This window comes from Numenius arquata, chromosome 1, assembly GCF_964106895.1.
Source record: "Numenius arquata chromosome 1, bNumArq3.hap1.1, whole genome shotgun sequence".
In the NCBI taxonomy this organism is placed as follows: Eukaryota; Metazoa; Chordata; class Aves; order Charadriiformes; family Scolopacidae; genus Numenius; species Numenius arquata.
The window spans coordinates 134,137,625-134,161,339 of NC_133576.1; positions in this window are offsets into that span (position 1 = coordinate 134,137,625).

The following is a 23,715-nucleotide window of genomic DNA, read 5'->3' on the forward strand; positions in this document are numbered from 1 at the left end:
CTCCACCTCTCTTTGGACTTGAATGCACCGATCCAGCCCACTTGCTGGCCACCGCTGTGCTGCCACAATGAAGTGCACCTCTTTGGCTGTTAGCAAAAAGGGATGCTCCCAGCAAATGGAGGTCTAGTCATTGTCTAAAGCTTCGAGCACAATGACCCCACCAGTGAATAGAAGTCACTTACAATTGTCTGAGCTTGGTCTTTGCAAAAGTTATTCTCTCCCTCAGCTGCTGGATTTGAGACGAACAAGAACTGTTGCTCCTTTTATCATTTCTATTTGGTCCATTCAGCTGGTAAAATTTCTCCTGCTCTACCAGTCTCTCTGGCAGTTGCCTTCACCCAAACTTTCCAGGTTCTCCAATGCCTTTCACAGCACACCATTATGTGGAAACAGATGAATTAGAACAACTGAGTTGCTTTTCTGGAAGTATTATGGTCATGTTTGCATGGTACTTTCTCACCTAATGTTTATATGCCTCCTCCTATACTGGAGCTAGCTCAAATACCGATACTGAGCCCTGCACATGACATATCCTGAGAGAATCAAGACCACCAATATAGATAAAAATAAAAGTAAAGACCTGGAGAGTCACAAAAAATTTCTAGATATTTACCCTTGACTATATTAGGATATTTGATTGATAATTGTTTTTTTTTCAAATACCCTGCCATGTCTGTTGAAGAAATTACTTAAGTTTGTGTATTATAGTATAGATTTGTGTATTTCTCCTTTCTTATTTTTAATTCTCCACTTTTTGTTCCATTGCTGCACCATGAAAAATTCCTCTAACCCCTTATCACATCCATTAGATATCGGAAGATCAAGATGATCTATAGACCCTTGGCCAAGCTATATGCATTGTTACTCTCTTCTAATCTTTTCTTAGAATTCAAAATCACCTGCTCTGTTGCTCCTCTCTGAATTCCCTGTACACTAATCAAGCCTCCTAAAAACCAAACCTGTCTCTGACAGTGATTAAAGAGAAGTTGTCTTCTCAAAGAATCATATTAGATGAAAGAAAAAGTCTTGTTATACCACAGGCAGCACATACAAAAGGAACCAGAGAATATAAATATAAAACAAACTTGAAAGATCCCCCATCAAAATAGAAATGACTGCACACAACCCTGTCATATGTTCCTTAAGAACAAAACAGTCTCAAGCCTCTAGTCTAAACCAAAGTTTTCACAGCTGTCCTGTCATTTTGAGGGACTCTACTTAGGGCATTTCAAGGACCTCAGCTATGTCTATGCTTTATGTAAGCTGGTCATTTTGGGGAATAGAATGAAGATGACACACTTCTAATTTGATGATATTTGTCTGTTGGTGAGTATCAGAAGCCAGGGCTTAGTTTGCCGGAAAATCCACCTGCCTTTGGAACAATTATCATTGAAGCCCACCCGGGAAAGACCCTATAGTCGCTGGATATTAGCTCAAGAACAGCTAAAATTGATGGCGGAGCTGCTATTTTGTGATCTGTCCACACTTTGTGCAACTCTATGTTTGAACCTGCACTAAGGAGTAATATGAGACTCAATTTTCAATTCTTAGAAATAGGGATAAGGGGAATTTTTTTGTGCCCAAAGGCTCAAGGACTAGATTAAATCTGGGCAATAAGAAGGAGATGAAGGACCCACCTCTTCCATTGTCACGAGCAGCAGCTGCCCAGTGGCTTGTGGCAGCTGGCTTGGCTTTCCCAAGTCTTTGCTTAAAGACAGGAATGAGTTCCCAGTTGGCTCCCACCACCAGCAGACCCTGATGGTGGAGAGCTGCTTTGCTTCACCTAGAGCTGACAAGAGCATGGACAACTCATGGAGACAGAAAGTTCCCCTCAAGCACCTTGAGATCACAGCATGGAGGAAGATAGATAGTCAGAGGACAGTTTGGATGCTCTGAAAAACACCTATGCATCAAGGATTCAGATGTGGTAGGCAGATTGGAAAGCATTATATGACTTAATCTCTCCACCTGAAGATGGAGATAATGCCTTCCAATTAAATGCCCGTATCTCTATGTGCACAGTCACATAAAAGGTGATTTTTAAGTTAATGGGAATTCTCTTACAAAAAGTACTCATGTTCATAAGTGTTTACACATTTTAAAGTGCCACATTACCGGTATAGTTTCACATGCTGCTGAAAAGCAGCTCTGCAGAGAGGGACCTGGGAGTCCTGAGGGACAACAAGTTGACCATGAGCCAGCAATGTGCCCTTGTGGCCAAGAAGGCAAATGGTCTCTTTAACATTAACAAGAGCATGGCCAGCAGGTCAAGGGAGGTCACCCTCCCCTTCTACTCTGCCATGATGAGGCCGCATCTGGAGTACTGTGGCCAGTTTTGGGCTCCCCAGTTGAAGAAGGACAGGGGACTACTGGAGAGAGTCCAGCAGAGGGCTATGAAGATGATCAAGGGACTGGAGTACCTCTCTTATGAGGAAAGGCTTAGGGACGGGGGTCTGTTTAGCCCGGAGAAGACTAGAGGGGATCTCATCAACGCTTATAAATACTTAAAGGGAGGGCGTCAAGAGGATGGGGCCAGACTCTTTTCAGTGGTGCCCAGGGACAGGACAAGGAGCAACGGACACAAACTGCAATACAGGAAATTCCATCTCAACATGAGGAGGAACTTCTTCACTTTGAGTGTGATGGACCACTGGAACAGGCTGCCCAGAGAGGTGGTGGAGTCTCCTTCTCTGGAGATATTCAAAACCTGCCTGGATGTGTTCCTGTCCAAACTGCTCTGGGTGATCCTGCTTTGGCAGGGGGGTTGGACTAGATGATTTCCAAAAGTCCCTTCCAAACCCTACCATTCTGTGATTCTGTGATTTTTAACTAAATAATTTTGATCTGTTAAATCATTTACAAAGTCCCCAATTGTATATAATGTTTTAAATTAATTTATTTAGCCAGGTATAAATTTAAAAGAAAAATGAGAGAAGGGGCAAAAATTACTCAAATTAAATATCAGCTTGAAGGAAAATACCCAAGGATATTACTGCCAGTCCTCAATAGCTACAAACCAGCTCTGCTTTTCTGAAGATTCCCATTTATATCTTGTGTTAGAATTTTTGAGATTTTTTGTGACAAACAGAAATAAAGGCCTGGTCCTGCTGAGACAGAGTGAAAATATGCACACAGCACGTTCAGAATATATATGCTCCACTTTAATGTCATTATGTAGACCTACTGACTTCTTCCAGTGATTATAGTGTAATACACACACCCCTAAATGAGCTTGAAATTAGCTGTTCAGCCACCACATGCTAGAGCTCACCATGGACTAAGAGCTTCAGTATTCACCCAGGCTTCTAGCGGTTAAAAGGGGTTAGTCTACAACAAATTTTGTGCTACTACACTGCTATGAGAACTACATTAGCTAGCTCAGTTATGTCAATATAAGCCAAAGTTATTGTACATACTCACTGTATGCATTTAATAGGGGCGTGAGCCTAGCCACAGTCCTACACATGGTCACGAGCTCTGCACACACGTCCTTTCTGCTGTTTGCAAGTGGGATTCCCCCAGGAGGAAGCACAACACTTAGTAATTTTCCATACTATCCTTGAACCTATGTAAACTTCTACTTCCATAACATCCTCTGGTGAGGAGTTCCTCAGGTTTTCAACTTCTCCTATGACAATCTATTTTTATTTGTTTAATTTTAATCTTGTTCCTTATATCTTTATCATCTATCCCAAAATGTTGCAATGAAAGGAGCAGTCAACTCCTTTCCATGTAACTTGCGATTTTGTAAACTGGTGCTGTATCGTCTCCAACTGGTCTCTTTTCCATAATGAATAGTTGTAGACTGAGATCTCCGTCTTTGTTATAACAGCTTTCATATGTTTGAAGATGGTCATTGTTTATCCCAACTTCTTCTACTTAATTCTTTCAAACTTCACCATAACTCATACATTATAAAATGTCCTTGGTCTTTTCCTCTAGAATCTCTCCATCCCTCTCAAAGCGTGCACCCAAACCATGACATTGCCCAGCAGAATAATTCCTTCCATCTCTCGCTTACAGTAATTCTTTAAATATAGCTCAAGGTTTTTTAGATTAGCTTTGCAATAGACTCACATTCTTCACTGAGACTCACTCTGCGATTCATTTCTACCCAACCCAACTCCATCCTTCTCTGCTGCCTGGCTAATCAATACACATTTGGTTTTCATGCAATTGGATATCCCTTCCTACATGCAATACTTCACACTTGTATTTCATGCTATTTCTTTCAGGCCATTTATTTATGTTCAGCTTCACACGTGCCATTCCTCCAGCAAATTCCACGGTGCTCAGGGTATGGACTTTAATAAAAAATACTTGGAAACAATTTTTCCTGGCATTTAGACTAGCTGGAACACAGTGTGTTACATCCCCAAAAAGAGTTTCAAAGGGGAAGTCCACTTTCAAGAAATGTGTCTCTGGTTACTGAGAAGCTACATACAATTCTTAGACCTCTTTGCTTTTGGATCATATGAAATTCAAATTTTTGTGATCATTAATGGCCCATATGAGTGAGAAGTCAATAGGCACTATCCCTGGCTGAAGGAAAATAAGGAGTCTGTCTCTTTTAACAGCATTTCACACGTGACTCTTATGATCTAAACCAAAGTTAGGAGACAGAAGAAATCACAAAAACAAAAACAAATAAAAAAGCAAGTAAAAAGTCATTATTATTACCTTGACCATTTCCTGAAAGTGTTTCATAAGGGCCTGGCATTAACTTTCAAATGCAGTTCCTATAGTTTGCTCTTATTGTAAAGGCAGTGCCTCTATCACCATCTCTATTACTGAGCAGTTCACACTGCTGCTGGCAGCTCTGGAGAGGAACCACCGGAAACCAGCCTTCATTTCTTCTGTCATATGGTACTACTATTTAGAGAGGAATGATAAGCCTAAAGGAAAAGTACTTGATGAAAGCAGAAGTAAAAATAAAACCGATGATGCATCACAATTCATGAGAAGGTCGGGCTTTTTTGGCACTTTGGAGAAATGAATTTTTCACAACATTACTAGCTTTTTGCAAGGAAGTCTGATATCTTGATTGCAAAATGTCATTAAACAAAGCTATAATTTCAGACAGACAGAAATAAATAAATTGACCAAGTCTGAAACTAAATCCTGTTTTGTAAAGTGTATATATCGCTCCATATTATTACAGTTAAAACTCACTACGGGTAAGTGTGCAGGCACCTTGGTGGTGCTAACCAGACACACATTTCACGTCAGAGGTGAGCCCAGGCCGTGCCACATGTGCTAGAAGCAGGAGAACACCTTTGCTTGCCTCTGTGAGGATTTTCTTTTGCTGAGAAATTCTTCCTGATATACAGAGAAGGAAGTCCTGATTAACCAGATGTTTGATTTTTTTAACAACTTTTTCTCTATATAAATGCATCCATTTTTTCCCAGGTTCCATTAAAAGTGTGTGTTTTCCAGCAGTTCCCAGCAGTCAGGAAGATTGTCACTGATTTTCCTCAGATTTTTCTTGACAGGAAATTCTGTGTTCATTTTTGGCAAATGCCAATGTTCTCACAGCTTTTAACATTTAATAGCTTTTCAGCTATGAAATTCTCATTCCATGAAAAAAATCACCAAAACAAAGCAACCCCAAAAAACCCAAGAAAAACCCAAACACTAAACTTCATTCACTGCAATATCAGTGGAAAGCGAGTAAGATGTGCAACTGTGGTCGCAGCTAGGTTTTACAGCAAGTTTTCCGACAAAACTCCAAAAAAAACTATAGCAGAAACTAACGTATGACAACATCTGCTTAGGCTCTCTGTTTGCCACCTCTTCTAACTCCACTGTGTTCAGGATGAGCCATGGATGTTGGCCCTGGATGCAGTAGGCACACAGGATCCCCTTACACGACCCTGAGAGTGGAATTCGGGGAACAGAGATTGCAGATCCATCTGTTAAATACATCTATCCAACATCTGTGAAACAACCATTTTCAGAGAGGAAAAAACATCAACGCCCATCTTTTTCTTTTTGGAAAAGAGACTGCCCTTGACTCCAAACCCCACAGAGATGCCAACCAGCTAAGTCACTAATAACAGCAAGGGGCTAACGGAGAAAAATGCCTCTGAAAGACTTTTTCCCCCCTCCTCTCAAATGTTCTGGTGTGTTTCGCTCTGTGGCCTGATCAGTTTTTCACAGTGGGGAAAGAAAAGGTTACCCACTGAAAGCGTGTTGATTTTGTGTTTTCAATATTGTGGTGCAGACAACAGCTTCTCTCTGCCTCTATGGACTGATGCCCATCATCACAACTTTAAAAGCAAGACTGCAAAGTCTTGTGGGTCACAAGAACCAGACGGAGGAGGAGAGAGATAAATCCTGGGTTGCCTGGGAATCCGATCAATCCCCTCATTCATGGGAGCTTCTGGAGTGGGCACTCTCACGGCATGGGTGGTCCCTTGATGCTCACAATCCTCACTCAACCCTCTGCTGCAGCATGTTCAGGGAGAAGCATGGAGCTGACTACAACGGTCCTATTCTGCTCCTTCCCGGTGAACATCGACCACTGGCCTTTTCCAGCACCTTTCTATTTCTAAAATGGCATTAAAAGTCAGGGGCAGGAATTTTCTACCCTGCTGGCACTGCACAAGCGCTCGCCATCCCTGCAGTTGTGGGAACACTAGCAGGGTCTGTTACTGTTGGCTGAGGTGAAACTGTCCTGCAAATTGAAGTCATTAAGGAAAAGCACATTGCCTCCAGCCCTGTGTCGGTCAGGAACATCTCCTACTTCTAACGCCCCACCAGCTGGGGGGAAAGGAAAGACCTTCATAAAATGAACATTATACAGAGGGACTGTATCCTCCAAAGCGTCCATGGGAATAATAAGATGAAATAAAGCTGAACTATGGAGAGTTATTGGAGTGCCCAGTTTGCAGTACTTTAAAGATGACATTTTTAATGCCTCAAAGAAGAGGAGCTTAGTGGAAAATCAATGCATTTCTGAAGGAAGGGAGCCAACGCAGCTTAAACTGCTCCCGGTGGCAGCAGGCCTATGAGAGCCTGCAGAGCCCTTCTGAGCTAATCCCTTGGCTCTCTCCAGGGACCGAAGACCACCTCCTCACCACAGGGAGAAAAGTCTGCTGCCGGGCTCCAGCATGGCCTCAGGACAGTTGTGCCGCAGGCAGCTTTCCACTCATTCAGGAGTGCCTCCATGGAGGTGATGCTAATGCAAAGGAACGTGCACGAGATGGGTGTGGGAACAGGAGTTTCCTCTCCTCCTCATAACTAAATTAATGCCAGTCATCCAGGAAAGAAGTAGAAGAGAGCAGAGGCCCAGGGGTGTTTGACTCGTGCCTGGCTGAGAGCTGTTGTGAGTCAGCTAGAGACATGGGCGGAGAGGACCATAATTCTCAGGATGGCAGCATCCTTGGTGCTGCCCCGTCCAGGTGTGGGAAGGAGCAGCTTTGTGGAGGTGGTAGCTTACCTGGGGAGAGCTGCCCTCCTGCTTCTGCTCAGTCTGCAGTGCAGCTGACTTGTCTGGAGCAAGCTTCCAGGAAAAACAAAAAAAGCAGGCCGGGCAAAGTCTGCTTACAGGCTGTGCTGCAGCAGGAGCATCCATCTTAGATCCAGTGGAGGAGGAGAGCTTGGACAAGCTCCCTTTTTAAAGCAACAGTGCTCCTACTGAGCATGGCGAGGAAGGGTAGTGCTACACCACGACAGTGGTTGTTCTGGGTACGTGCAGGGCACTTTATAGGCATTAGCTAATTGATCTGCGCAAAACCCCTTTGAGCAAGGCACTTAAACATCATCCAACTAGTTTTACATGTGCTGGGTTTTACATTAGCTGGGCTAACGTAACCCTGTGCAGAAGTAGCCCAGGATTTTAGGGTGCCTGAGCCAGAAGGCTTTCAATTTGACTTTGTGGGTGCAGACCGCCTTTGACAGCGCAGAGCATCCATAACTCTGCTTGTAACTAAGAGCGCATGGCTGTTTTTAACAGCCAACCCCAGGGGTATTTCAAGTTGGAAATCCCCATAAAGGAGGCACCCCAAATCTCTACGCCTTTAGGATAATGCTGGCTTTTCTGTCTAAGGACATCTAAGGAGAAAAGTGTAGAGTCAGGTCTAATTAGATTTTGTGTCCCCACTTTCTCTTTATGCATCTAGACAGACCGCTTCCCTGTCGGCTCCCCAGGGACTCCTGTGGACCTCTTGGCAGAGAGTTGGGGTTTCTGAAGGAAAAAAAAAACTTTTCTTGTCCAGGGACCACTTAGACTGCACGGCCTGAAGGAATACAAAATGGGACACCCTGGTTGGATCCACCAACACAGTATAAAAACCACCATCGGGGAAATAGAACAGTTGTTCTGAGAGGGGCATTTATCGTTTCATGCCCACTGGCCACTCTAACTCAGCATTTGCCTTACGAAGTGGAGAAAATAGGTAACACAGCTAGGAAGCAGGGACATGGGACACATGGGGCACACCGCACGGCTGGGAGCTGACGTTAACAGAGTGGTATATGAGGTTTGTTTAATTTACTCTTTATTACCCTCTGGGCATATTTTCATTACATGGCAGGCCCATAATAAACATAACACTTTTACCTCTAAGTGTGCTTGACCAAATAGCAATAAAAGAGACCTCAGAGGCTGTCTCTCTCCTGACTTGCTAACGCTGTAGCAGTAGTCTACCAAGGCCCGGATTTTTAAAGCTAGATAGATGCAGCCTGGTGTCTCGTGGGATTTTCACTTGTAGGCTGAAAAAGTTTGGAATTAAAATTAAAAAACAGGGCAAGTAAGAACACCCACTAGCGCCTACTTGTGATTGTAGGCACATAAATAGCTTTAAAAATCTCAGGTTTATCTCCTGTAGGGCTCCAAACTGGAGAATACACTTCCCTTACAGCTATAAGACAACAGCTGAAGCTCCTGTTGTCCTTCAACCATGCTTCAAGGTACATCCACGTATTCATGCAGCCTTTTTCTCCTCCAAACCTTCCAGATGGGTGAGAGTTGCAAGCTGAGTATTCTCCAAAGAGACAGACCTGAAGTAATTCAAAGTCCTTTGTTAGGCACTCTGTCAATGCTGTAAACATCGCTATTTAATTGATGTACTGTTTTTATTATATGTGCCCTAAGGGAGTGTGCTGACCAGAGCCTCTTGTAAATTGAATAAATAAACAAATAAATAAGGAAGCATAGTCACCTCGACCAACTCAGTGTGTGACAGAAAAGTCTGCGTGGTTTAATGTGGTTTCTGCACAACAGTCTTACTGGCTGGAGTGGCTTGTTTGATCTTCATTAACCCTGGCAGGTTCTTCCAGCTCCTTCCTCCACCTCAGCAAAGACAGACACTCTTCCTTCAGAGATTTCTAAGGTCATTTGGTTTATTGAATATGTCATTTTAAAAGCTTCCTATGAAGTGAAAACTGCCTATTCCCTTCCTTCATCTGGAAAATGGGTGAAGAATTTTGCCATTTTCTTTTAAAAGGAATGAAGGTTTATCCTCCTTCTCCCATGCCTTCCCTTTCCTCCCTTGTCCATCTACCCCACTTCATAGCTCTGCAAAGTCATGATCTCTCATTTGCCTCTTACTTGCATATTGTCTGGACCAAAAAAAATCTCAAATGTGTTTTTTAACAAAACCTTAGAAAATATAGCTGTACCAGTCAGATTCAGGACTACAGGGCAAACAAAAATGCCATCTGGGGAGACAAGCTAGCTAAGCCCAAGTACAGAAAGCAACACAAATGTGGGAATCATCACTCAGTGAGGGCTGGCCACCCAAATCCTTGCACCACTGCTTGAGTGGGTTTTTACAGCCTATGTTTATCTGTATGTTTTGCAGTTCAGCAAGAGCACTATCAGTGCCCCGGCTGGCTGGCTTGTACACGTCTACAAGAGCTGCAGCCACATACCGACTGCAGTCAGACCCTCATGAATGTTATGCATGTGAGCAATTTTACAGCTGTGAGTCATCATCTTGCCTACATTCATATGGTCCTTTCCACTCAGGAAGGAAAGCGCTTTCATTCACGAGAAGAAAAAAAAAATAGGTTTCAAGCAGTATCATGATACAATCGCATCCTTTTATAGTGTTCAGCTCCTTGTTATGAAATTTGATTCCTCTGAGGCATAACTTTAGCTTGGAGTGTGGAAAAGCGAGTTAGGATGGAAAATGGGCTGTGCCAGCTACGCCTCCGTGAATGCCCAAATCAATTCACCTAACTGCACACTTCATTCACAGAGGCGCTTAAAATTTGCAGGAAAGTCACCCTAGATTGTCCTCACGCTTGAGTGCAATACGTAAGTACCATCAGATGAACCTTAATATAGAGCTTAAGGAGACTAAAGAAATTAAGATGGACTGAACTAGAAACTGAACAAAGTCCACTTTTGTGCCCTGGTGTCCCAGAGCTGCGTACCCTTTCTGCCTTAACCATATTGCAATATTGTTTTGGGGCAGTGGAGGTGCTTTTCCCATAACCAGGCTTATCTGTGAGTGAAAAAAAAGAAAAAAATGTATTCTATTTCTTCCAAGTATGTGAGGCCTCTGTTGCTCTTGGGCTAGATTTTGTCCAAACCAAATTGAGAGAAATTCAAAATTGGGAAAAGTGTCACAGAAGGGGTGTTTCTCAGGGGACATTCGCAGAATCCTTGAATCTGGACATATTCCTAAAATTGTTTCACAATAGGAAAATCAGACTGGATGTCTACTTCTTTCCCATGAGAAACTGGTAATGTTTGACCTTAACACATGATTAGCTGTTAAATGACTTTCAAGGAGACTTTCCTAGGATAATTTACTTAACCTTTAGCACCCATTTATCACTTCATGGTGGAGATTAGGGTCGATTCTAAAGAACAGTGTTTTCTTAAAGTCTCAACTACATTTTTTTTTCAATTAAGTTATTCCTTTATGGGAATATTGAAAGAATTTTATGTTCTCTTTTGTTCTTTCTAATGTATTGTTATGGCATAAGTACCTATGAAAGTCATTTAATGAATGATTGCAAATGAAACACTCTACAATTTAGAAAGGATTCACCAACAGAACTGATGGACTTGTGGTCACCCGGAAGGTTCTAAAGATATTTGTGAATTGTAGGTAATTGATGTAATTGATGATCACCACATTGCTCATATTAGAATCCCAATTAAATCTTAAATAATTAAATTGAGGTGAGACTTGCTGTCTGGACAATGGGAAAAGGTCATGGTTAAATTTATGATTCCTAGACATAGTCTAGACCCTACCTAAAAATATATATTTCCAACTATATCCACCTCAGGCTAAGAAATGCAGCTACCTCATACTGGAACTGTTTGTGACTCTTCCCCTACAACTCAGAGGGGCCACATTGACACTACACAGCACTTGATCTTGAGTTTTTCATGACACTGGAGATTTGTGTTGCATTCTTGTGACATCTGTGTCTGAAGGTACAAAACATTCTGGGATTGTCCTGGAGAACTGTGTAGTCTCCAGACCGCTCACTTTCTTCTCTAACACTTCTAGGATGATGTCCCATCGGGGAACCTGCCCCAGCGTGCTTGGTTGGCCTCAAAAGCTAGTCAAAGAGTGAATTAACATTTATGCAATATATACAGTCAGAGGATCGAAACCCTGGAATGAGCTGGGAAGCTAAAGATGTGCACAGCGAGACTAACAGTGTTTTTTTATCAAAATGGGTCATTGTACTCAGGAGGAATCATATTCAGGTCCTAAGGAGCCAGCTGAGAGGTGGTACCCAGAATCTCCAGATTTGGAAAATGATGCTTCTCACCAATCCTTCACTCAAAAGGACATGGCTCTAGTCTTCATCTGGGACATTCAAAATCTACCCAAACAGAGTCTTCAACACCGTTGATGACCATTTGCCTGCAGATTGCCAAAAAATACTCTGTTGTGACTTCTTTAGCCTTTTAAGTCTGCAAACACTTAATGTTCAGATCAACTGCCAAATTACCTTAATTTATCAATTGATTTTACCTCAAATGAATTGTGTTAACAGTCCATATGCTTATTCTTAACCTATGGCAAACTCCTCTGTTACTGGAAATGAAGTTAAACTGCACTACTTCATATTTAGAGCACAGGGACAGTCAATCACATGTTCAACAGACATATGACATCATGTTAATCTGTGGTAACCTGGCCATGAGTTCAAACCCTTACATATATGTAGATGAAAATACAGGACTGTGGTCTTTAGCTTTTGTTATTATTACCTCTACTTCTGTTTCAACATTATTGTTTTAAAGATCTTTGTCCTCTGATAAATAACTCTTTTAGGTTATTTCTGCCACTCCCGAAGATATGAACTTTCCTGCATTTCTCAAAGGTGAATATCAGTGTTCATCCAGTCTATGTTTCTACTCTCAATCACATTATCTCTGTCTGTTATTTAGTGATTGCTACTGATGTGTTTTGTACTATAATGACAATACCTCCCCAAAGGCCTAGTAATCAAAGTTAGACCAATGAAAACTGTTATGAAAATTGTTCTGGAGAGTTGAAAAAAATTATATATATAAAAAACTTTTTTAAGAAATAACACATCTGCAGGTGTTATTGAAAATGACAGCATTTGAAGAAACAGATTCATTCAGCTGTGAATATATATACCAGTTTGTTTTACTCTGGGTGGTTACCAGAAATGCTGGAATTCTGTTCTGTTAACATGAAACCATTTTTCTGAATAAGGTAAACTGCCAGCCACAACCAATAATTACACCTCTTTTACTCAGGATATGTAACAATGGTGTCTGGTTTAGACTATTGCCTTTTCAGCCATAGGAAGGAGCTAAAGTTACATAAATTTCCTGGAGGAGTACTTAGACAGCTGTTTACCTGGAAATGATGCTTGTTGCTTGTGTCAATGTGACATACAAGATATTTTATAGTTGTGGCAGAGAATTAATAAAGAAATTGTTGAACTATCAGTACACAATTTATATGCTTGCATATGTACCTCACAAGAATCTTCTTATATATTCTTTGCAGAATATCACTAGTGATAAAAACAATATATACCTTCAGTTATACTCCCCTCACTGCACCTTTATATGCAACAGCAGATTTAAACAATTTCGCATATGAGAATAAATGTCAACAAAAAACACGTATGCAGCCCCTCAGAGTTTAAGGATACTCATACAGTCAAATCCTTCATCAATGTAACAGGGCAAACATAGCTACTCTTGGCTTTAAGGGGAATCACCTGTGTTAATATTCCACGTATCAATGCCAGATTGAAATTCAGTACTGTCTAGCTTTAAAGGGTGCTATTCTGTAAATTGGAGTAGTCAGGCTGAGCCAGGCACATGCTGGAGAGCAAGCCAGAGTCAGAAGGTGGGAAACTGCCTTACAACCAATGGCAGAGTAGCAAAGCCATGGCTGAGCCTCTCTCTAACATCTCCATGGGATTTCTGCCTACTGGCAAAAATGACTTTCCTAGGATGAACTGATTACCCCTAAGATTCCCCATCACTTTCTGTCCCATATTTGGGTAACAATTTAGGAGGTCGTTATGCCTGTAAACCTCAGCTGCCTTTAAATTAAGAGAACTATTTGCAGGGCTGCTGTAACTGCAGGTGACGTTGCAGCCACCTGAACGTAGGCTGACATCCTGAGGCTCTGTCAACTGTTCTCTCCTGCCACCTGTACCCTTCCCTCCACATCCCAGGCAGTCTGCTCTTCCCTCCCTGCTGCCACATGCCATCTCTGCCAGAATATCATGAAGCTTGTGTCACATCTTGGCACCAGAACGTAAAGAGGAGAAGCTGAACAGGACTTGGTAGCTGTGGGAGAATCATAGCTACTACTGTGGTTGCTGATCCATTATGAATATCACAGCCAGAAACACCCATCTGGAGTCTCCTACCAACTGCTCTTGGGCAGACTTTGATGCAGTGATATCAACCAGTTGAAATCTGACCCTATGAAGGAGTTTAAGAAATGGAAACTCTACCCATAATCTATTCCTCTTATTTGAGACATCAGAGTGCACGCGGGTCATATTTTAAAGTATTTCTCTGCAATTACGTGGGTTAGAAACATTCTACAACCAAAGGAGGGTTAATTTTAACTTCCACTGCTCTGTTCTAAAGAAAGATAAACTGAAAAATATCTCAAGACAAAGAAATAGAGTTCTTATGAACTGAACCTTCCTGATACTAGAGGTTTCTGTAGAGGTTACTTACAGCTATCTTACACAATAGAATATATTGTGAGTTTCCAGTGCAGACACATTTCTCATACCATGAGGAGATTTGACTGTTCTAAAAAATGTTTCTTTTTTTACAGGAAGGAAGACTGAAAACTGGGATGTTTTTACTAGGAGCAAGGAATGTTCTGTGCCATGCATTATTTAATGTGAAGAAATTTAGATTTCAGAATCACAGGATAATTCATGTTGGAAGGGACCTCAGGCAGAATCTGGTCCAAATTCCTATTCAAAGCAGGATCAACTACAAAATCAGACAAGGTTACTCAGTGGTTTATCCAGCTTCAAAACTCCCTAGGATGGAGACTGCACAGCTTTTCTGTGCAACCTGGCGCACTGTTTGTTTGCTTCAGTGGTGAAAGTTTCTCCTGATACCCATTCTGAACCTCTCTCATTTCAATATATGCCAATTACCTCTCGCCCTTCCACCATGTGCCACTGTGAAAAGCCTAGGTCCACCTCCTTGAGGACCAACTTGTAGCCACTGGAGTCTGTGGTTAGGTTCCCATTGAAGCTATCCCTTCAGAGGCTGAACAAGCCTGGGTCTTTCAGTGTCTCCTCAAAGGGAAAGTGCTCCAACTCTGACCATCTTGGTGGACGTCTGCTAAATTTACTTGAATTTATCAACATCTTCCTTGTGCTGGAAGGTGCATGGGGTGTAACATGCTTTGAGAAGAGGGAGATAATCACTTCCCTCATATCCTGGCCCTATTCCTGTTCATATGTGTTGAATTTCATGAGATTTCTGTTGACCTGATCCTCCAGACTGTCCAGGTCTCTACAGATGGCAGCCCTGTCCTTGAGCGCGTCAACTTCTCCACAAACTGTGGTGTCTGCTGACTTGACAAGCATGTTCTCCTCATCTCCAGGTGATTGATAAAGAGGACAGGTCCCAGGACAGACTCCTGTAGTACTCCACTTGTCACTAGTCTTTGGGCTTGGGAAAGGCACAAGTGAGAAAAAAAAAATGGTACAAAAATCAAAAATATGTTGGTAGGGAACCAGAGGGGCAACCTGAGCAGAGCACCCACAACAGCACTCTCCTCCCTGGAGGTACCCAATGAGCCAGTGGACATCAGTCCCTGGTGCTCTGGCCACAGGTGAGGACAAGGGAGAGAAAACAAACCTCACCCTCCACAGAGTCTCCACCATCAAGTTCGCTCTTCCAGCCAATGTGAATGCCCAAGGCTGGGGGATTTGGTGAGGACATCCCATGGGTGCTTGGGGCACTGGTGAGGAGAGACCTCACATCCAGAGACAAGATATGGGGCAAAGATAGCATTGGTCCATAATGGCCCAGTGGTCAGTAGGGCCATTAAACTTTTTAAAAACAAATCCTAAACCCCACTTTTAAAAATCAGATGTGTGGAGGTTTTAAATTGAATATATTTTTCTTTTTAAAATTAAAGCATTGAAATTCAGACTCATGACAACTTATTCTAAGTCTAGAAGACTTACTAAGATTACTACAACCAGATAAAGAAATAACAGTGTTTTGCAACAGTGATTAATCTCCAGATTTTAAAGAGTTAAGGAGTGCTACCTTTTTCCATAGTGACAGAGCAGAAACTGAGACATTGCTATTTTTTATGACAGCTCAAACTTCATAAATATGTCACATCACCATGTATTGTGGTTTTTACAAAGGACTGAATGTAAATATTTACATATTTTCCAAAGGCCAGTACTTTCTGCTTTTGTTGTGTAAATAAGCATTTGCCTTCGTTTCTTTTAGTTTCTATTTATTATCAGATACAGCAGGAATATTTTCCTCCTGTGAATTAATCCACTGAAATCTGAGAAAATGAATCAGAAACAAATTAGCAGACATGCTGTTCTCCTTTTCCAATTTATAAATAAATGCTAGATAGGAAAATATGAGATCTACAATAACTCAAATGTAAAGAACAACGGTCGGTTTTTTAAAGTACCTAAAAATGTGAGACTGAAAAGTATCTACCAAGACTAGGCACCTAATTCTGGTTTAGTTCAAATACATTTAAGTTATTGAGAATGAAGTGCCCGGCTGCTTATCAGTTTTGAAAATTTACTCTGTTAGACACCAAACCACCAGATTTTCAGTCCACCATCTCTCTAAATTAACTTAGCACCCAGTTAAACTCAAATGCAATGTAAAAATAAAAATCAAACAAACAAACAAAAAGGACAGAGAGAATATATTATAAAAAATATAATTTATTCAATGAATGTGTAGTTATTGTGCACTCTTTTCAGTGTATCCTTCCTGCTAGGAAATAAGGATAATCAAGTTTTGTGTGGAAAACGTATCTGTCTGCACATTACCACATTGAAGTTATTGGACCAGTCAATGAGAAAGATTCCTTAGGACATAAAATGAAAATGAAATAAAAAAAATCACAGTTTAACCATAGATTTCCTGTCTCTGATTTAATTCATTATTATAACAAGTGATTTAATTCACTCTGATTCAAATCAATCTATGCTGCCTCAGGTTCCCTATTTATCCATTTCACCTTTATAAAATGAGTAATATTAGGATGAGTTTCTTCCATTTGCCAGTATGCCTGACTAGGAAGAGTGATGCCTTTTACAGCTAAAGAGGATTTTTCTCTTCTCCATGGTCCCTTGGTCCTTTGCTGATTCTTCCTGCAGTAGTCAGCCAGAAACACAAGGTTTTTTGTGATGTGGACATTTGTCCACTAGATGCTGCACTAAGCCCACCTACTTATTTCATACTGCCACCCTGCCTTAGACAGAGACCTGTACATTACCTTCAGGTATCCAAGCTACTTTGGCAAGATGTGGGGTGCTTGAGCCTATGGAGACAAGGTGCCTCCTTTCAATATTCCAGCTTGGTTTCATATTTGGTCTTGGTCTGGATGATGCTGAAAAACCTTTTCTGTGACTTTACAAAGTAATACACAGGCAAGTTATTATGAGTTAACTCCTATAAACACCTATATATTGAGAAAAATTTACTTTGTCATACTGAATGAGGTTTAATGTCTCTTCCTTTAGCTTTTTTCCCCTCTTGGTAGAGGGAATGCACATCTCCTGGATCATGCTCTAGTAACATGGATTTGAAATAAAGAGGACCTGTAGACTTTTTTGTCTGCTCCTGGTGGACAGGACTGCCTGGGGAAAGCCTAGCTCCAGCAGAGCAGCTGAGGCTGTGGCTCACTACCAGAGACAAAAGCCTATGTGTGACTTTCTACCATCTAACTCTGACTAATTCTTCCCACTCAAAAAAACCCCCCAAAAACAGCCAGCCCAAACAGCTATTCCAGGAGGGAAAATTGCACTGGGGTGGAAGAGATGGCAAAGCAACACCAAAATCCTGTCACCAAAGCCACCCACGCTATGGGCAAAATCAAGGGTCTCTGCGGCTTTTCAGTGTGTCCAGGGTCAGGGGCACATGGAGGTGGTTTTGACAATTCATTTTAACACTCAGTTGCTTAAAATCCTCAGAAGGTGATTTATTAATTCAAACAAATGTTTTCCGAATCATAGAATGGTTAGAGTTGGAAGGGACCTTAAGGATCACCAAGTTCCAACCCCCCTGCCATGGGCAGGGACACCTCCACTAGAGTAGGTTGCTCAAAGCCCCGTCCAGCCTGGCCTTAAACGCTTCCAGGGATGGGGCATCCACAGTGATGCCCACAATGATGCCCAAAAATGACATAAAGTAATTTTTCCCAGACTACTCTGTTTAACTTTTTCATTTATAGAACTGCCATATGAGCCCATGCACTACTGCACCTCCCATATTGCTTTCTCAATCCCTTAAAGAAGATTTTAGTTTCCTCCTCAACTACGTTTCAGTCCACTTGTCTTTATTGGGACAGATCAAGCTATCATAAGAAGCTTAAGTTTCATTAACTTTCTCTATACCTTTTGAATATCTCTTTCTTGTGTGCTGTGGCGATGGAACTTAAATCTTAGTAATACTGAAAAAAATAAATGTTACTCTCCTTGAGCTTAAACACTGTCTACCAAAAACAAATACTGTGATTTCTATTTATAATACTAAAATTGTGCTATACAACTTGCTTTAGTCAATCATAAAATGGAACTGATTTTCCTAAATGTTATGCAAAACCATTGTAATTTTCTAATAACAAAATACACCAGCACTTGAAGTCCAGCCTTCCCCTTCAAAAACACATTATCCTTTATTTTGGAGCCAGTTGTTTCATTCAAATTCACAACCAAGCAATGGATAAAGAATGGGCTGATTTCCCAAACTGGACTTGCCTTCTTGATGGAGAATTGGAGCAAAGGGGGGTGAAGATGCCTGACTGTAGTGCACCTTGACATACCCTGTGTCTTGATCCTCAAGATAATATTCACAACCTGAAAGACAGCCACTGCTCTGTATGAGGACCAAGATCTCCTGCCTACTTCCGAGTTACTAATGTGACAATCAGTCACATCTGGGAAAGAAAAATAACAGCCAGAACATGATTTGAGAAACCTGTGAATGCTGCTGCTTCCCCAGCTACCTGTCCCCTGCATCTGAATGAGGGAACAAGCAACACTGGCTGCTTCTCTACTGTTAAATAACTTAATTCCTCTGCTCATTTCCCGGTTCTAGGCTGTGATTTTACAAGATTCTAAGTATGTTTTCACATAGCATTTTTTTGGGGAAAAAAACCCCGATTTGTTCTCCTTGAGCTGAAATTTGAGCTTTAGCTGGGGACAGCTTAGACCAGCCCCCCAACATTACGTCTGCAGGATGTGTCCTCAAGCTCATCCTTCATGCTGGAACACACCACACATACAGTCAGCTTTCTGCTGAAGTATCAAACTGCTGGACTGCAACACTGCATGCTTCGGTATTTTGTGCTGAAAAACCTATTAAAAAAAGGTAAAGTTGTTCTAGGTCATCAGGGATGATACATCAGGTCCAGAACATACCCGGGTGTGCAGTGTGGGTATGACATAACTGTTCTTGAGGAGTCAGGTACTATGTGTCACCAAGCCTGGGAACCAAGGATCCCCTCTGGGAAGGTTTTCTTTATGGGTAGGCATAGTCAGCATGGTTAATATCATGCTATCGAAGCACTTCCCTATCACAATAATGACAACTTTATACTGTCATGGCAATGAGGAAACTTATCCTAGACCCACTATATGCAGGGATCAAACTGGCACTAACTGTCCCAGGAGTAAATAGGTAATTCTCCTTCTATCACGGTTAGCAAAGCTGGCCCCAAATTATCTCTAAAATGAACTCTAAATTTTAACTACATTGTTGTTATTATTGCATTATATATTCTGAACCTACAGATTCAAGTACACTTAACTACATGGAAAATTTGAAAGGAAAATAGACAGGAAACATCAGACAAAAGTTTTGATTTAAAATTGAGTTAGTCACGCAATAGAAACTAAAAAAAAATGACACTGTTTTCAAAGTTTGCAGGAAAACTCCCCACCTTTCTGAAGTTCCTTCCACTTTTGACTTTTCAGGCCAAATTAATTCGCCAAGGCAAAGTTTGATGTTTAATACCAGAAGGAATGATTAGACAACTCAGACTGAGCTCTGTAACACAAGACATTAATTTTCCTCCATTTACCTTATACTGAGCCAGTAATTTGAGCTAAACTACATCATTTCAGCCCATGAAAAACTAAATTATTAAGTGCCATAGGCAGGGAATAGAAAAGAACAAGGTGTTACCTTGGGCTTCAACAATAACAGGGAATTGATTAGGTGAGAAATGATCCATGCTCCGAGCTATAACAGAAACTGAAAAAAATCCCAAGGTTCCTTCTAATCTGACTTGTGGAGAATTCATCCCTGTCCCCAAGTCTCATGATAAATTTAATCCTCACCAGCTTGCTAAAATGTACCAGCCAAGCATTTAAAGCAGAGTTTCAGTCTGGCATGCATTCTCCCATTGCATCTAACATTGGTGTTTTAAGGGAAGGGAAAAGAAATATTCATTTCTGAGCATACATATTCGGTTTGGATCATGGAGGAAAATAATCCCCTCCTGGACCTTGTGAACAACTGGATATTCTTAAAATATGAGGTTTAAGGACAGAACAGGTACTGTCCTGGATCACAGAACCACCTAGTCTACTCTTCGGGTTCTGACAATAGCTATTAATGAATATTTTGCAAGGATTTTGCAAACAATATATAAATGATCTTTCTTTTTGGAAAACTGTCTCAGTTCTCAACAATTAATATTTTCTTGAATTAGATACAGTATTCACGCCATTGTGTTTAATATCCTTTGACAGATTAAACCTCCATAAATGCATAATATTTATAATTATACATTTATGCATTATAATTATGCACTGTCAGAAAGCAGAGATTCTTATTTTTATATCTGGTACTTAATGTTTTCATAAGGGACACACTAAAACTTTTAATGTGAAAAAAAACAAAGACCCGATCCCATTCCATCTTTTCTAGACCATTTGGTATTATATACATCCATATGTATCTATGAAGCTTTAATTATAGCTATTGCCTATAAGTCATTAAGACAATTATGAGAATCATTACCTTCATATTCACCAGAAGCATTAGGAGCGTGTTGAGAGCAAAGCTGGTCTTACCGTGTTCTGGCCATACAACAGGTAAATGGGACATGTATTTTCACTGACAGCAAGGTCAGAAGGAACCAGGCAGCCAGACCCCTGCAAGTGCAGGGCACAAAATGTCTCCCAGAAGCCAGACTTAAGGCAGATCTTTAAAGAAGGTTATCTAATCTCATTTTAAGAACTGGTAAGGTGCTCTAATGTTTACTCTCACTGCTAAGAGGTGCTGTTTTATCTGATTTCTGCTTTCAGCTCAAAGGGTAATTTTAAACCTTTCCCAGCACACTGGAAAATCCCTTCATATCTTCTCTTGATGCAGGAACCCAAGCCCAGTAATCAAATCACCTCCACCCTTTCAGCAAGTGGAACAGATTGAGGTCCTTTAGCCTGTTATGGGGAGGATTATTTTTCCATCTTCTTTTTAATTCTCTCCACTGCTTCCACACCTGTCTTAAAATAGCGACTTAGACTAAATTCTAGCAAGTATCTTATTAGTGCTACATAAAATGTTAGACCGCATTTCTATTTGTTGCTAATTTTTTTATTCACCCAAGGGTCACACCACATTTTCTAGTCACAGTATTGCACACAGAACAGCATTTTGGAAAAAATTGCTTACGATGTTATTTGAGTCCTTCTCTGAGACCCATATCTGAATATCCAAATTAGGATTTTTCCTTGTTGCAGTTCCCAGCACGTAAAATGGACATCAATCTATTCATTTAGCCTCTCATTACTCCTAATTTCAACAGTCATATACATTGTATTCCTGGTGTGTATCTTCTACATATTTTTTGTCTTTTATTCCACACTTTCTGTATCAATTTTGTTTTACTGCTGCTTTGCCTTCCTCTTTATTCTGTTTTGTCTATTTGGTTGGTTGTTTTGGATTTTTTTCATTAAGGAAACCTTTTTCACCATGTTTTCTGTAACATGACTTTCAGGACACTCAACACTTCCAAGTTATGCTAAAACTTCCTATTTCAAGGATATTACTTTTTCACAGACATTCCAGGAGTTATTCTAATCTTTGAAAAATAATGTGTTAAAAATAATTATTGGTCGATGTTACATTCTGTTTGTATAAATATAGCCAGACCATGATTATTGCTACCAAGGCAACTGCTAATTTTTGGTTCAGCAATTAACCATTTGTCTGTCACAAAGACATTACTTCTTGAGTTACTGGGAAGCTAACTAAACATATTTGGAAGCTGTGGGGGTCATCACTTTTTGCAATATAGCCAGAAATGATGCTGCTAAAATTTATACACAAGCATCCAGGCATCGTGCTGGACTAAAATGCCATGTAACAATGTCTCCTAATTTCCATAAACCACTAATGCCAAATTCTGCAGTTTATTCTAATTTCTGGGGAAGTACTAGTTGATTGCAATGTCATTCCAAAACATAGGAAAATCGAGAAGAAAAAAAAAATCTAAGAATACTAAAAACATGGTAGAGGATTCAATATATTTTCCCACGCAGTGTTTGTGATTGTGAGCAAAGCAATACCATCAGTGTCTATTCTGTTAGGGTTTGTGGACTTGTTATGCCGGAGCTGTAGAGGAGCAACACCTGGTGTGTGGTGCTGGCAGAGAGCTGCCATTGTCCCTTCATAATCAAGGTGTCAGAAACACAGAGGGTCCCTTTGTCCGCTCACTGTTGCAGGAGGAGATGTCACTGACACCATTTTTCCAGACTATTCACTGGTTGAAGGACAGGCAGTAGATAATGGGAAAAGCCAGCGTACCCCAAGAAAAGAAAAGAAACGGATTGCCACCAGGAAAATGAAGCTACTTAAGAATCAGAAAGGTTAACATTTAAATTAAAATAGAGAAAGGGGACAAAAGAAGTTACAAAAGCGATCTTGTAGGCAGAAGTTACTAGAAACACCTCGATAAATAAAATCTAAACAAGCAAAAGGAGGCAAGGACACTTTTGACACCAAAGTCACAAAGGTTAAGGTTTGTGGCTCGGAAGTGGATGTTTGTTCTACTTTCTTTTCTTTTGACATAGCAGCAGCAAAGATGGATAATTTGAAGCCTATAAGTCTTGCTCCCAGCCACAAGTCATGCTTCCAGGGAAGTCAGTGGCAGAACTCCAATGGGTCAACAACTTCTCTGAAATTTTGACAATGTTTGGTGAAGGGGACAAAAGGCAACTTGCTTCAAATAAGGTTTTTTGAACAAAGATGGAGAATGTGATGTTTTGAAGTCAAATTCCGAAGTCTATTCTTCAGTCTCAGAATGATGCTAAATATTGGGGTTTGCACTCCTTCACAAGTTCCATAGCACTTGCTGTGGTGGGACTGTCACAGCTGAAAATGCCACTCAGCTCAGTAGGTATTTGCCAGCCAAAGGACACCCAGCCTCTCCCTGTGCCCACTTTTTACCAGTTTTCACAGAACGTGTACCTTCATAGGGCTGCAGACATGATCACTGCTTTATATTCCACTGTATCCTATGCTCTGACATCAAATAACTGTATAAAGAGAGACCCACGTGTTTTTTAGCTCACAAATGTGCCAACTGAGCTATAGACTTAGCTGGATTTGACCCTAGAAGGAAAATGTATAGGGAAAATTGACTCTCTAAGTGACAAAGGGTACTCACTAGTTTTGTTTAATACGATGACAGTAGCACCTCACTCGCACTCATCTGGGTTATCATGTTAAATGGCACTTGAACTAAATCACTGCTGCAATGCGTGAGATGTCTGTCAACACAGAGCACAGATCTCACCGCTGGAATGGCAAAGCACTGAAGCTGATTGTTGGGATTGCTAAGGCCTTCTTGAGATACAGCAATGTCTCAATATAGCCTATGAGCTAAGTGAAAATCGAAAATTCGGAACATGACTAATTCAGGGCTTATAAAGCACTTACTAGCACTGATTGCTATAATTATAATGCCAAAAACATCAATAACTTGGAAATAATTATAAAACAATTTGGATACTAGCTGCCAAGCCTTAAAATAAAAATCT